This window comes from Sinocyclocheilus anshuiensis, unplaced genomic scaffold, assembly GCF_001515605.1.
Source record: "Sinocyclocheilus anshuiensis isolate Anshui unplaced genomic scaffold, SAMN03320099.WGS_v1.1 scaffold539, whole genome shotgun sequence".
Lineage (NCBI taxonomy): Eukaryota > Metazoa > Chordata > Actinopteri > Cypriniformes > Cyprinidae > Sinocyclocheilus > Sinocyclocheilus anshuiensis.
The window spans coordinates 54,785-71,993 of NW_015549612.1; the positions used below are offsets into that span (position 1 = coordinate 54,785).

General features: G+C 36.6%; 1 pseudogene; it reads left to right on the forward strand.

The window, feature by feature from the left end:
- The first annotated feature begins 1,165 nt into the window (after positions 1-1,165).
- The window catches only part of LOC107659229 (disks large-associated protein 2-like), a 68,356-nt pseudogene continuing 52,312 nt past the window's right edge, over positions 1,166-17,209 (forward strand).

The following is a 17,209-nucleotide window of genomic DNA, read 5'->3' on the forward strand; positions in this document are numbered from 1 at the left end:
CGGCTTTGTGGCAAAACTTAACTCAGAACGGGAAACTCTCAACGGAAAGATAAGAAACTAAAGTAAAAGAATAAAAGGATGTAACGAGACTAGATGGTTTTTCTTTTCATCGTGGTTAAGTAGCAGCGGGCGTGCAGGCCGAAGCACGCTGGAACGGCGCTCGAAGAACGCAAAAAGTGATGGCAAATAGCATGGCTAAGAGCCCTAATGCAAAAAAAGCTAAAAGCGGCGGCTAAAAGCTAATTTTGTTGATGTCCTGAGTTTTTAAAGTCGGCTGTTGGACACATCCCAAATGGTGTCTTGACCAATTAGACATTGTCTTAGCTCGGGGTGTTGCTATGTTTCTCCTCCCAATACATAAATCAACATGTTATCTTATCAGTCACATGGTCCGAATTTTCCTGCTCATGCAGAGTATAATTTGGACAAAGGTTTCTATAACAAGAATCTGATACATTTTACAAAGAATTGATTGACAGAAACGTTTAAAGCATGAATTTTCAAACTCATACATACCCAACATGAATATAATCCTATAAACTATTCAATAGTTTTTCAAAAGACATACACAATGAGTGATTAGGAGATGATAGTCAAATGTGTGGGTTACATACATAATATGGAGTTATGCATAGAAATGATTAGTTGCTCATAAGTCCTTTTAGCATCATTTAGGTGCATATATAAATGTAAAAGCAGTTTGTGTGCCATTCTGTGAACATGACAACATGTTCTGTGAAGACCAAAGGTCAAAAGAGTTTAGAAGGAATCTCAGCCTGGTCTTTGTCTTCTAGGTGGAGGGAAATCAATCCGAGAAACTCTAGCTCATTATTTCTATCATGGATTTACATGTGATGGTCATGCTGTGCATCTATTTGACCATTAATCTTGGTTACTTGCCCCAAAATTGACAAACTCCTTCCAGAGTTGGAATTATCAATAACTGTTCTTTTGTTTTAATGCTGTGAGCTACTGAAAGCTGCTAGTTGGTGGACTTGCTTCAGACTCGTTGCGCCAGGGTATTGTGGACAGATTTATGACATTGTCTTGTTATCCTGGGCCTCTTTGTGGAATTTGGCTCTTTGGGTTGTTTAAACACCAATCTGATTGAATCTTAAATTGTCTGATTCACTCTGATAAAAACATAAAAGGAACGAGATACAGGATGACAGTTTGCCAAGCTGGAGGCCACAACCTCTTTGAATCCAAACAGTCATCAAAACCAGCACTTCATCCAAGTGGCAGCAGAGACATTTTGGAGGCTGGTGGCAGGCATACAGCCTGCGTGGGTCAGAGTTAAACAGCTGGAAGAAATCTATAGCTGCAGAAACACAGAAAACACACATAGACATAGCACTGCATCTTAGTGCACTACAGTCTGATAGGATGGCAAAAAAACAAAACAATCTGACAATGAGAAAATGTGGCTTCAGAAAGATTGTGATCTTTATGTTAGTCAGAGTTGATCATTAAGTTGGTTACTTAAAAATTACAGTATTATAGCTTTGTATATAATCAAATCCAGGTGGAATTGTTTTACATGCAGTATAATGTTACAATATTTGGGGTCAGTTAGATTCTTTTTATGTGTTTGCTCGCAGGTCTGCATTTATTAGATCAAAAAATACTGAAAAACAGTAATGTTGAGGAATATTAGTACAATTTGCAATAACTGATTTGTATTTTAATACATTTTAACTTTTAATTTAGTCCTGAGAACTTCCAGCAGCTATTACTCCAGTCTTCAGTGTCACATTATCCTTCAGAAATCCTGATTTGGTGCTCAAGAAACATTTCTTATCAGTAATACGAGCATTTGTGCTGCTTATAATATGTTTGGGGAAAATGTGATTCTGTTCCCTTTTTAGGATTCTTTTATGAATACGAAGTTCAAAAGAGCAGCATTTATTTGAAACAGAACAAATCTTTTATAACATTATGAATGTCTTTACTTAGTCTTCTTTACTTAAAAGAAGTTAAAACATTTTTTTATTGTATTTTTGATGTAGACAACAGCAGGAAAAAATATTTTTCTTACATTTTTCGATTTGAGTTTGAGGAAAGTTGTTAAATAATCACAAGTTTACACTGAGTTCAGTGTTTGCATTTCCCATGTTTTTTTGATGCAGTTTGAGAAACAGAACAGTGGTCTTTCAGAAATCTAACCAAAATATTGTCAGATAAAACCCGAGACACATTTTGTTTTCTATCCTAAAAAATGAATTGAATATGTTAACGTGCTAACTTGACATTTCATTATCGAATCAGGCTGATGTTATTATGATATTGACAGCCCTGAGTTTCATTCCATTGCTGGCTCAGACTGTTTATTTGTTTCCTAAGGTAATGATTTTGCTTCTATACAAAAGCAGGTATTGTATTAAAGCCAAAGTTTTGCTAACGATTCAACCCTAATGTGGGTTAAACTGTAGCCATTTTCTTTGTGCCATTTGTTTATTCAGTTATGCAGCCTCATTATGTAGTCAAAACATTTTGTTTGATAAGAACACTGACTTTTCCATATTTATTTAGTAATATCAGTCGAAATTATACAGAGCCTCTGACTTTATTACTTCCACATTAAATCACACACCACAATCCAATTAGAACGGCAGACTTTATTTCATCCCTCATTCCTGACCACTCTCTTGTAAACAACCTTCTTGAATTTGACCTATTGGCACTACAGTCACATTAGAAGTGCAGTGCTGTTAAATGTACATGATTACATCATGCTTTCATTAAGCTTTGCTTCCTGATGAACCACGGAGAGCAATCAGAAAGGAAATTAAACCTGCTACATGAGAATTAAATATTTAAATGAACGTTACTATAGTCCTCACTGTAGTTATATAATGTTCTCTGATGGAAATTGTTTTCCTATGTTACATGACAGTTATCAAACACAGTACGAGAGAGAAGCATCAGCCTGTAATGTCTTTATGGAAAATGTTTATTCACTTCAGTGAGCATCATGTTTGAAATCGATTCACAAGAGTCCAACTAGATTTCACAGACGCTTCTGCTTGAGTGATTTGAGAATATTGAGAGGCAAGTAGAATCATTTACTCAGAAAGAGGGCTTGTGTGGTGCTGTGGGTATGTGTGTGTGTGTGTGTGTGTGTGAGAGAGAGAGAGAGAGAGAGAGAGAGAGAGAAAACTCAATTAAAGCCATAGAGTCTTATTTTTCATCTTTTTAATTCGTGTGTAAAAAGTGTCTCCTCACTTTGCTTTTTTGTTGCGTTAGCAGAATTCTTGCCCACTGTGTTGCCAAGGGAGACGAGTGTCTATACTGCAAACAAGGTTTTTATCCTGACCCTGCTCCAGAGCTGGTTCACACTCTCTGTGCGTGTGAACCACAGGGCCATTTATTGAATTTATTGGCAGGAAAACAAGTTGGCAATCAAGGCTAGACACTAACATCCTGATATGATTTTTTTTGTCTTGCATATATAGCAAAAAACTAGCAAACACATATTTATGCTGCCAAACTAATAACTGTTAAGTGTGATCAAATATTTTTATACACAAATACAAATACACGTGATTGTCTTTATGGTTCATTGATTTAACTGATTCGTTCAGTGAAGGAAAAAGGTCTTTATGAGCGAGTCATTGAACATTTAAAAGCGCATTTGATATGTTCATCCGGGAATGAAACATGACAGTTTTCATGAGTGAGTCATTGAATCATTGACTTAACAGATTTGTTCAAAATGGCTGATTCATTCAGGAATGTTATGCAGCTGATGCATGTTGTTTGCTGAGTTGGTGGGGCAATATAGACAATATTTTGTCTGAAATGTTAAAATATTCACTTTTTATGGATTGTTAAAGGGATGGTTCACCCAAAAATTAAAATTCTGTTATTAATTACTCACCCTCATGTCGTTCCAAACCTGTTAGACCTTCGTTCATCTTCGGAAGACAAATTAATATATTTTTGATGAAATCCAAGAGCTTTCTGACCCTGCACAGACAGCAATGCAACTGACACGTACAAGGCCCAAAAAGGTAGCAAGGACACCGTTAAAATAGTCCATGTGACATCATTGATTCAACCGCAATGTTATGAAGCTATGAGAATACTTTTTGTGTGCAAAGAAAACAAAAATAAAGATCAACAATTTCTTCTCTTATGTGTCAGAATTCGACACGCGTTCACGACAGTACCACTGGTCCTCGAGGTCCTTTGCCAATCCTGCCTCCTTCTCTCCACCCAATGCTTTCCTGTCCCAATGCTCCACCCAATGCTTTCATGTTCTCAACTGTCCTATCTAATAAAGGCCCATAAATATAACTTTAAAAAAAATCTTAATTTGTGTTCCGAAGATGAATGAATATCTTACTGGTTTGGAATTACATGAGGGTGAGTAATTAATGACTTTTCATTTTTGGGGGACTATCCCTTTAAAGAAGAGCAAGGTTTACTGCGATGGTCAAACACGTCTATCTAGATTCTAGAGCATGTTTACATAAAAACAATGAAAAAGCATTGCAGTGGAATGTAAAAATGCATTCTATTGGAACGGCCCCTTACTCTCGTTATGTTAAGATTCACAAAATTAAACCACATACAGTGTCAAATGTCCAGTCTTCCTCAGTGGACAGTAGGCAGTAATGGACATTAGTATCTTGTCATAATGTGGTGAATTCCCCGTGATGAGGATCAAATCTGCCATTCTCGTTAGCGACCATGCAGACAAGTAATAAGGAGGTGGAGAGTGGTCTGGAGTCTGTCCTGTCCTCACTCTGTCCTCGCATGATATCTGAGCAGGTCCCGTCAGTCAGTTCCTGCCCCACAGCTATCTGTAATGGCATTACACGCTAATGCACAGTCCCTCTGTGGGGAGATACATCTACTCACACGGAATTGGGCAGCATAGATTTTTAATTTCAAAAATCCATTTACATTGATTAGATGGGAGATGGACAGGATGTCTGCCAAAGACAAACTAGGGACTAAAATCAAGATCTGGAATACGTCTGACCATCAACCCATAGGCTGAGCTTTGTCTTATGGAGAAGTTTTACAGCTTTTACAGCAAACCTTGACTTTTACTAATCTATTTAAGAGGTTTATATTCTGTATCGGCTTTTAACTGCATAGTGCTTTGTCTGTAGCCTCTGGGAGATCTCTCAATCTCTGCACTCCTGTTGAGCTGTCTTACTGATGCATGTAGAATCAAGCAGCACAATGAGCAAAAATATGAATAATGGATGTAATTAAAAGATTTGTTAGAATAATTAACGAAGTACATTTGGAAAATCAGAAGATGTGATAAAAATAGGTATTACAGTAGGTAATATAGAGTACAGTATCTTATAACAAGCACCTGAAAAATACTGCTGCTATCATCAAAATGATATGTGATGGGAAGGTGTGATTGCTTATGTTTTTTTTTTCTGTTTTGAAATGATTTGCACACAAATTTGTGTAGATGCATGACTGTCACAGGTTGAGTGTGCAAGGTCAGAGAGAGAGACAGAGATACGTGTTTGAATATAAATTTTAATATTGTGAAATGCGCATACACAAAGTATATCATATTGTAATATTGTTGGTTCACCTTGCGTTCAACTTGCATTCATTTCCTGTGGTTTAGTCACAGTTTCCATGCATTGCACAGGAGAATGAAAATGAAAAGATAGGAATATCTCTAGAATATGGATGTGAATCCAGGAGCGGTAGAGAACATTCACAGATCATTAAAGGTGTGGAGCATGTCTGTGAAGAAGCAAAGTCACCTCTGTAAAATGTCACTGTAAGTCTCTCTTGCTGTATAAGCTGTATGTAATTCAGCTGCTCTGACCCCTTGTTTTGACCACATTTTGTACTTTTTTACTGCTGAACTGAACTTGTTTTATTTATTTGAACTGACAACGAAACGCATTTGCATTTACTGTATGTTCTTAATAGAACTGGCTTGATGAAGGTACAGCTTTGAACCATACATTTGTTTACATGCTTCACGTCACACGTCTGCACTGCAGAACTGTGCTAAATAGCAGCACAATGTTGTCAGGTGCCTAATATTATCAGGCTATTTTACATTTGTAGTACCTGTACTTTTTTGTACGAGTATTCTACACAACCAAACCAACGTTTAAACCTTCAAATGCCATAATATATTGCAAATTCTACTTAGAGACAATACAAAATTGCCGAAATATTAGGGAAATTTAAGCAGATAAAATTTATCTAAAATATATTATTAAATATATTTAAAGGGTTCATGAACTGAGAAATCAAAATTCCCTTGATCTTTTGATATATAAGAGGTCGTTGTGCTATATAAATATTATCTACGTTTCAGAACTCACAACCTTCTCGTTAGTCTAAAAACAGCTTCTATTGAAGCCAGTCAAAACAACGGGTTGTGGAATGTTCTACTTTATGACTTAATAGTGTGGCTATACTCCACCTCCGCAGAAGAATATCAATGCCTGCTTCTACATCACTGCCTGTTTAGCCCCGCCCACTGATTCACGCATGAAGTGTAAATAACGAGAGCGGCAAATCAGGTCTAAGCAGAAACCAAACTATAAACTGTATTTGATTAACTTTATTTTTAAGTTCCAGACCGTGTCAGTAAGAACTTGGTCCTTTGTTTACATCATTTTACCATGGATTTGTTTAAAAACAAGGCACAAATCGACACAGGATTTTCTGAAAGACTGAAACTAAAAGACGATGCTGTGACGACTATATTGGATCCGACAGTAATGTCGCACCACACAAGTGTGAGTAACTGCTTTCATTACATGATCACTATTGCTTTGTCTGTTATTAGAGATAATTTGATATGTACTGAGTATTTATGACTTTATAACCTAAATCACAGCAGCATCCATCTATGCGGAATGTAAGCTGTCAAACATATACAACTGTTAACCAATCATGATAGCAGTGGACATTTACTTCCAAGTCTACAATCTGCCACACCTATTCAAACGGAGTGTTCTGATGAGGGGGGTTAAAAACAGGACAGAAAATAGCCTTTTACTTCTAAATTATGTTGTTTTTTTATGTAAAAATCTTGATAACATTATAAGTGGACTTTAGAGAACAGTACAAAATAGCAATATTTATTAGCAAAGGCCATTTTTTTATTTTTATTTCAGATATTATGTCACTTGCAATAGTCTCAGCATCTGAGCCTGTTCACTGACCCTACACACAAAATGGTAAAATCTGTCTGAAATATCAAGATACAGTTTGATTGGCTGGCTTTACATCATTTTCGAGTGTTAGGGCATATTTATATTGAAGCAGACTTAATTTGAATACGCCACAGATAAAGCTGGGAGAGTTAAGCTTGGTCTCAAAAGAAAGAAAAAGTACAACTTGCTGAAATACTGTGGCGAGTTGAAGTCAAAAATGAGTAACATGCTTCTGCTAGTTGTACTCATGGTGGCAGAGTTCCTACAGCAGTCTGGGGTGCCAGTGGCATGTGCATGCAACGTCAACTGTACTTTTCTTTCACTCGCTTCAAGCTATCTCTATTTCCTTGAGATCTGATTTAGATTTTTGCCCCCCCGTACTCCATTGCCATGGAAACTGATGATGGCTGAAGGCCACCCACATGTAGCTCATACACCAAGGGATTGCCAGTTGTGTTGTTAGGTATGCCCTTAAGAAACCTCTTCACTCTGAGTCCAAAGTCTGCGCTTTTATTGAAGCGTTGTATTAAATCACTGCAACTAGTGATTCTCGATGCATCTGTGCCATGTTGGTTATGTTAGAGATTTTGTTTTGGTTAATCCTTAGCAAATTACATTTTTATACTGTACATTATAATGCTGTGATACTTACATTTAAGTAAAGTCAAGTCACCTTTGTTTATTTTAGCACTTAGAGGTTGTTTTAAATCAGCTTCTCAGTATTAAACAGGAAAGTAAGAGAATCAGTGATGCAAACTTCAAATATGAGGTAAATCCAAATTTTGCTATAACGCAGCTGTGGCAAGACAATAGTGTCATTATTCAGCTCCAGTCATTTCAGTGTTGGTTCAGTTCAGTTCAGTTTAATAATTGTGTAAAGTTCATTCATTATGAAACGAGTTCAATTCAACTATAAGCAGCTCTACTGAACAAAGTAGTGTCGTTATTCAGCTTATGTCAGTTCAATGTTGATTGAAATTTGTTTCAGCTATTAAGCAGAAGACAATAATGTCATTTGTTCGGTTCAGTTCAGTTCAGGGTTTGTTCTCATTTGATAGTGTCAGTGCAGTCAAGCCAATAATATTGCTGAATATGAAGTGTATTTTAAACTAAGCAAAACAAAGATGACGGTGGAAAGGAACCCAAACTCTGTTTATTTTAATTTATTTTGACAAAGTAGTGTAGAATTTAATATCGTCCATTTATTGATCATCATTATAACATGTTGGTTTTGGTCAGAATTTTAATATCAGTGCATCTTTAATCATTATTGATGATAACTTTCAAAAATCATCTTGTTATTCATGCCTTTTTTCAGCTTTTATACAGAGAAGTACATAAATCTTGAGAGAAATATGGAGAATCTTCTCATGATGCATTTTTCACTGTCTTATACATCAGAGATTGTAGACGTTCTCTGACGTTCTCTATCAGTGACCTTTCCAGTTGTGCCGTCTAATGGTATTTAACCAGATTTAGGCCATACTAGCTAGACAGCTGTTTTTCCTCAGCGCTGCTCCTGTAATTGAATCTATCCAGCTCTGTACTCTGCTGAGACATATCTGTCCCACACGGTGAGATGAAGATTACAGATGCATCTCAGACATCGATCTCTCAGCCCCTCTGCTGCTTGACATGCCTGCATGAGTGGATTGAGGTTTGTTTTTGAGGCCAACTGAAGGTGACGTGTTGATGTTATCTCGGCCCTAAGAGACATGCAGCTTCAAGGATCCTTCAGAAACACTTACTGGAGTAACTTTGAAGAGATTTCAGTTTTATAGAACAAGAATAAAAATTACATTTGGGTGGAATTATATAAGACGTGACACCAGTATTGTGCGCCTGTGCATATAAATAAAATGGAAATTAAACGTAAAGTAAAAATAACTATTAAAAAGGTTTTTATATATTATATTATATTATATTATTTGCTGTAGTTTTGAATGTGACCCCAAACTGCCTGCACAAGCACGTATTTACCACCTACTCCAAATGTTTACTTTCCTCTCAAGGATTTTCTGGTGTAATTTTCAGAGATATAGAGATGAAGTCTTGGGACTGGATCAGGACAGTTCTGAGATCCCCAATGCAATCAGTGCTGCGGTGCCACTGTGACAAATGTCACACAGAGGCCACCATCCAAATGACGTTTGTTGTCCACAAAGAGTGAAGCCTGATGAGACATGTTTTAAGTGTCGATAACAGATTAATGCCCCTTGAGTATAGCGGTCAGTATTAAAAATATGTTTGGCCAGTACTAGCACTGGTTGTAACTTGCAATACAGAGGCAGTGATTTTTGATTTAGCCTTAACTTGATGCACTTTTTATTCTTGTCTACAGTTAATTACATTTTTAAAACCTGTTTAAAAATGCACAGGAATTTTTGCCCCTCGTTTAAAGCTTTTACAAAAAGAAATTAAAAGAATAGTTCATCCAAAAATGAAAATAATGTCATTAATTACTCACTCTCATGTCGTTCCAAACCCGTAAGACCTTCGTTCATCCCCTTCGGAACACAAATTAAGATATTTTTGATGAAATCTGAGAGCTTTCTGACCATCCATAGACCTCAACAGAACTATCATGTACAAGGGCCAGAAAAGTAGTAAGGTCATCGTTAAAATAGTCCATGTGACATATAGTGGTTCAACCATAATTTTATAAAGCTACGAGAATACTTTTTGTGCGCAAAGAAAACAAAAATAATGACTTTATTCAACAGTTCTCTTCCATGTTAGTCTTCGACGTGTGTTCACGAGAGTACCATGACGAATTTTAATTTTTGCGTGAAATATCCCTTTAAGTCATTTGAAAATGGTTTAAAATGATGTACTCTCACATGAGATTAAGACTCCAGTCATATCAGTAATGTATTTTAGATGGAGCGGGTCGCCTCGTTGAGGCTGTTATGTTGAAATCACATGACCAGTTGAATTCTATTCATTCTCTCTGTAAACTCCCTGTTATTGATTACTTTTGTTCATGGAATAAATTTGTCATTGCCGACTGCAAGTACCATATTCTTTAGTGTTTCGACATGTGAGTCAGTCTTGTTTACCAAGGAGAGAAAGGGAGGCGGAAGAATGATTCCAGTTAATTAATGTGTAAAATGACTGATGGCCATACGCAGTTTAAATGACATAAGGACGTTACTGAAACCCATAATCAGTTTATTTTTGACAACTGTTATGTTTTTCTGTAGCTCAACAAAACCCAGTTGACAAAATAGGGGGAAAATACCAGATCAGGTTTGCTGTTACACTTGAATAGTGCTTTCGGAGTCTCCTGAACATTGTAACAAGAATGACTCTTTATGTTTGAAATTGCGTAGACATGGCTGGCAATGGGTACGGTGCTGTTGTCCGTCTAAACTGATTTTTAATGGTGAACAGGAACCCTGTGCTTTTCTGGAACCTAACGGGGATCATACAGGATCCCTTTAGATATTCAGATACAGAGAACCAATTACTCTAATAAGTCCTGGCTGCAGGACACACTCACAGTTCAGCTCATACAGGGACTCCATCAACAGTTCTGCAACAATGATTTCAGCTCCACAGGCAACTTTAGTGGCATGCTCAGAATTCAGAACTCTTAATAACTTTTGCCTGTCTTATTTTAGTGATTGAATACTGTGGGTTTTCATAGTGCAGAATACATATACATATAGACACAAAGCCTGTATCACTGTTAAATATTAAGCAGCACAACTGTTTTCAACATTGATAATAATATTTCAGCATGTTAGAATGCTTTCTGAAGGATCTGAAGGCTGGAGTAAAATTCAGCTTTGCCATCACAGTAATAAATTAGATTTTAAAGTATATTAAAATAGAAGATTGTTATTTTTAAATGTAATAATATTTTAGAATATTGCTTTTTTATTGTATTTTTGAACAAATAAAACAAGTATTACATTATTGGTATTATAAGGTACTGTAACTTGTTGTACCTTATTGGCATCTTATTATGACAGATTGTTGAGTTATTGCTTATACTGGTACTTTAAATGTAGGAGTTTTTGGAAATAGTCAGGACATGTGGAAACTGTTGGAGAGGTTTATTTGAGCGATGGTGTCCAACAGTCTGCACTCACCCACACAGACAGACTTTTATGCTCGTGCTTCACTTCACCTTGTCTTGGAATAAAATTTGTTTCTTTCAGTTTCTCCTGAGAGATGTACAGGATATGCTTCTCAACAATTGGGTGCCCACAGAACCAGTTTCAACCAGTCATTTCTAAAGATGTAGTTATTTCAAACTGTACCAGAGACAAGGGAAAGAGAAATGTGGTAGGTGCCTATAGCATATACAAGAGGTTCTTAAAAACACACATACATTACTATGGCTTTGTAGTTAAAGATTTAGGTACATAAATCAAAGGTTGCCGGTTCAGACCCCATAAGAGCAGATTCATGAGATATTGTACCACCAAAGTGCCTCCAAGCAAGGCAGTTAACCCTGGGTTGCTCTAGGGAGATCTGCCCTGTATTACAAATGGACTAAGTCACTTGGATAAAATGAAAAATACTTCTCATTGCTCATAAAGGTCACTGCACTTTACCCTGATCTCGCACTTGCTTCTCTCCATCTTTCATAGCCCGATAGTCTCTTCTCTAGTTTCCCACTCATGGTTTGAGAGCTAGAGCCTCAATAATTGGAGGTAAACTTAAAATGTTTCTCATTAAAAAACATGTAACTAGATATTTAACATGTTAACAGCTTATCAATATCGACCAGAATTTTAATAGTGTTACATCTCTATTAGTATCTGCATCTGCATTTCATCTTTTTTTCCCTTGCTTTAGTTTAATCTGCAATTCTCCATTGATCAGCACTAAAAGCTTTTTTAAACCTTCATGGTAATATCACTACATTTTAAATGTGAATCCACTAATATTCCAAAAATACTCATAAGGCTTTGAAAACTCAGAGACCTTTTGAAGTTTATACAGTTTATAAACCTTTCTTTCTCATTATATGCAAGTTTCTCCAGTTATCTAAATGCTCAGACTTGCATTTTTAAACATTAGTAAACTCTCTCTTGGGAGAGAACAAAGCGGTATCTTTGAACGAAGTCGGTTTGTACTTTCCTGCTTACTTATTTGTCTTTTTTTTTACTATTTGTTGGTCCTTTTAGACAATGAAAGTGGTAAAACGAATCCATATTTTATCATCCATGTTTCAAGACATTTCACAGGCCTCTGAAATGAACTTAAATGCTTTTAAATTTAGCGCTTGTGAGTTTATCAGTGTGTGTATGTGTGTTCCTCCTTAGTCTGACCTCTGCATTTTGCTTTCAGTGTTTTGCTGTCAGCCAGGTGATTATGAAAGACTAAGTGTGCTGAGCACAGAAAAATGTCCAACGGTAACAACAGACCAGGGCCTTCAGTGCGTGTGTGTGTGTTTATACATGTAAGGCTTTATTTTGTGTGTGTGTGTGTGTGTGTGTGTGTGTGTGTGTGTGTGTGTGTGTGTGTGTGTGTGTGTGTAGTGTCAGTTATTGTCATTGGTTAACCCTGGGTTGCTCTAGGGAGATCTGCCCTGTATTACAAATGGACTAAGTCACTTGGATAAAATGAAAAATACTTCTCATTGCTCATAAAGGTCACTGCACTTTACCCTGATCTCGCACTTGCTTCTCTCCATCTTTCATAGCCCGATAGTCTCTTCTCTAGTTTCCCACTCATGGTTTGAGAGCTAGAGCCTCAATAATTGGAGGTAAACTTAAAATGTTTCTCATTAAAAAACATGTAACTAGATATTTAACATGTTAACAGCTTATCAATATCGACCAGAATTTTAATAGTGTTACATCTCTATTAGTATCTGCATCTGCATTTCATCTTTTTTTCCCTTGCTTTAGTTTAATCTGCAATTCTCCATTGATCAGCACTAAAAGCTTTTTTAAACCTTCATGGTAATATCACTACATTTTAAATGTGAATCCACTAATATTCCAAAAATACTCATAAGGCTTTGAAAACTCAGAGACCTTTTGAAGTTTATACAGTTTATAAACCTTTCTTTCTCATTATATGCAAGTTTCTCCAGTTATCTAAATGCTCAGACTTGCATTTTTAAACATTAGTAAACTCTCTCTTGGGAGAGAACAAAGCGGTATCTTTGAACGAAGTCGGTTTGTACTTTCCTGCTTACTTATTTGTCTTTTTTTTTACTATTTGTTGGTCCTTTTAGACAATGAAAGTGGTAAAACGAATCCATATTTTATCATCCATGTTTCAAGACATTTCACAGGCCTCTGAAATGAACTTAAATGCTTTTAAATTTAGCGCTTGTGAGTTTATCAGTGTGTGTATGTGTGTTCCTCCTTAGTCTGACCTCTGCATTTTGCTTTCAGTGTTTTGCTGTCAGCCAGGTGATTATGAAAGACTAAGTGTGCTGAGCACAGAAAAATGTCCAACGGTAACAACAGACCAGGGCCTTCAGTGCGTGTGTGTGTGTTTATACATGTAAGGCTTTATTTTGTGTGTGTGTGTGTGTGTGTGTGTGTGTGTGTGTGTGTGTGTGTGTGTGTGTGTGTGTGTGTAGTGTCAGTTATTGTCATTGGCTCAGTAAAGCGAGTGAGTGTGTGTTTAGTGTGTGTTGGATGGCTCATCATACACGTGTATAGGTAATATACAGTGTGTGTGTGTGGATGGAAATGTCTGTGGATGTATAAGAGCGAAAGAGAGCATGTGTGTGTTTAAGTTATTTGTTATTTCAGCTCTCGGAGGTGAGCTGTGTTTGGATGTCCACTCTGCAGATGGGACACTTCCTACTGGTGGCCAACCACTGATCCACACACACCTGATGGAACAAATGCATACAGGGTAAACGCCTTATTGTCTGATCCAAAGGCCCTTAGAGTGTTTGACCCCTGCGGGACCTGAACCGCAGACCACAGGCCGACTATGAGAGATAAAGTCATCAGCAGGAACACACACAGTCAATAAATAAAGTCATAAATTGTACAGTCTTTTTTCTACAGCCAATACAATCATATGCTTTTGATAAAGGAAGATGAAGCCATGCCTCAGTGTCTGTATGGCTTCAAATGCTATAGTCTGATTTGTTAGAAACCATTTACTTCTCTTCTTATGGCGTCGGCATCCATCTGATTTCTGTCTGCGCTATCAGGGCTTCACAGATTCAGGGCTTTCCGTTCATGAGGATCTATGTTTGATAAGAGAGCTGCCCTGAGCAGGTGAGGAGCTGAGGGTCTGTCTCACACTGCTGTCTCTCATTCTGCTTTCCTGTCGCTCTGGGTTCAGTGACTTCACACAAACCAGTATCAATTTAAGTTCTAGCATCCAGTGTTCAGATTCACCCAGCATAAAATATGACAGGACAAATATAATTAAGTATTAAGTTGTGTTAAATTGACCATGGAGGGAGTCATGATTAATATATTTGCTGGTAATTCAAGTACACCCCCAGTAATCAGTAATAAATGTTTCTGTGGGGTTTTATCCTTAGATCCATTCCTATATCTCAGCAGTTTTGATGAATGAGCAGCTATTTAGTAATCAGATCTTTCCAATCTATGTATTTTAAAAATATAACTTTAAAAGTTAAATTCATATTTTTTTCATAGCTTTTAAGTACTGTATGTGTGAAATTGATTTCAAGTCATTAATTATAATGAAGAAAATTACATTTAACACAAATCTGTATCCTGAAGGACTTTTGAAAGTATGTAGAAAACTTGAGGCCTGAAAGATTTTTAAAATGTTTTTACTCATCAAGTCCACATTTATTTGATCAAAAAATATTGTAAAAACTGTAATAATGGGAAATATATTTTAAAACAACTGTTTTCTATATGTGAAAATGTACTCTATTCTTGATGGCAAAGCTGTATTTTCAGCAGCCATTACTCCAGTTTCAGTGTCACATGATCCTTCCGAAATCATTCTAATATGCTGATTTGGTGTTTAAGAAATATGTATTATTATTAATGCTGAAAACATTTATGTTGCTTAATATTTTTGGAAACCATGACACATTTTTTTCAGGATTCTTTGATGGATAGAAAGTTCAAAAGAACAGCATTTATTTGAAATAAAACCCTAAAATTATACTTCTTTACTCTCACTTCTGATGAATTTAATGCATCCTTGCTGAATAAATCTATTCTTTTTTTCTTCCAAAAATCATATTGAACCCAAATTTTTTAACAGTAAGATAGATAGATAGATACTGTCTGCACACCCAACTTAAAGTCAACATTTTATTAAAGGCCAGTAACGACTTTAAAGGGCGAACATAATTAGACAGGAAGTGAGGTCATGGGGTTCCCAGTTGGCTTTGGTGTTAAAAATGCAAATGAGTGTGAAAATGACATCAGAGAGACTTTAATCAGCCTGGTAGAGGCCAGCAGATGTTTTGTAATTACTAAAGTCAGCAAATGACATCTAAATTCACCCTGAGTCAGATTGGCATACTGTCAGAAAAGATTCAGATGTGAGATGCTGCCTCATTATAGTGACTCTCAGTGACTCTGAGAGGATGTTCGCTGAGTCTCATCAGCCTTTTCCTTTCATCTGGCCTTCATTCGAACTGATAACTAATGACAGATGCACTGGATAAATGTGTGTCTGTATTGAGTATCATGTGTGGGGGCGTCTAGAGACGTGGTCATTCAAGCATGTCAATTGTCAACTGAACCACACTGAATTTATAATACAGGGTCTTCACCTTTTATCCAGCTTTTCAAGGACCCTTGATGGCTAGAGGGACCCTGTTGCATATTGTGTGTAATTGAGTGTTGCATTTTAAGCCCGGTCTATAATAACATGCATAATAGTACCTTATTAATGTATTTACAGATTTTGTTTTGATGCTTGCATTGCAAAGCCATTAAAATAGTCATTAGTGATATAGAGAGTCATATTTTTGTTTTGCTTAATACATTTTTATGTTGGAGGGACAATGAAATGTTTAAATGCTTATTAAATTAATTATTTAAAGGAATAGTTCACCCAAAAATTTAAATTTGCTTAAAATGTACTCATCCTCAGGCCATTCACGATGTAGATGAGTATGTTTCTTCATCAGAACAGATTTATAGAAATGTAGCATTACATCACTTGCTCACCAATGGATCCTCTGCAGTGAATGGGTGCCGTCAAAATGAGAGTCAAAACAACTGATAAAAACATCACAATACTCCACAATTAATCCACATGACTCCAATCCAACAGTTAACCACCTGTGAAGTGAAAAGCTGTGTGTTTGCTTTTACATTTACTTAATATTGGATTTTTGTATTTTTAGGAGTTGTGAAAACTGTTGAAGACTTTCCTTCTCTTGTAAAAAGTTGTAGAAAAGTTGTCACTGAAACTGAGTAGAAGTGGATTCTGCGCTCATCTTCAGCCCCCTTGAAAATACAGCTAAACTGCTTCTGTATAGCAAGCAGTACAATGTTATGACAGCTTCCTCTGCAGGAAGCACAACATACCAGATAAAACCAGTACATTCACTTCAGAGAGTGTGTGCAACTCTGAGCTTTAATAAATGTGTGTGTGTGTGTGTGTGTGTGTGTGTGTGTGTGTTTAAAGATTCATTTTAAAAAGAAGCGTCATAAGATTGCCCCAAAGTGTTTGGTGAATCATCAGTTCTGTGTTATGGTGGTTGTTTTTACCCTTTGGGAGCCTTTATGAAAAGGTTGCTGGATCTAGAAATCTAAAATTACACAGATAAATTCAGTTCGGTGTACTGACAGTCTTTGCACAGCTTAGACGGAGCAGAGTTTGTGCTCTGTGTTTGTTGTGTGCTGGAGAGTGTCTTTGCATTTGTGGGTTTGGTGTTCATTTGTTTTTATTATGATTTGTTTAGGGTGTAAATTCTCTTTGTTGTGATTGGTTTAGTGTCGTTCTGAGGTTAAGGTCAATTGTGTTGTCTTGATCTTTGCGTCAGTAAACAGGCAGTAAAACAGACAAGGCACTTAATCTAACAAGATTTCACTTTACCTCCAGGTACAAATATAAACTCTATTATAGTATGTTTGTGTTTGTGTGTGTGTGTGTGTGTGTGTGTGTGT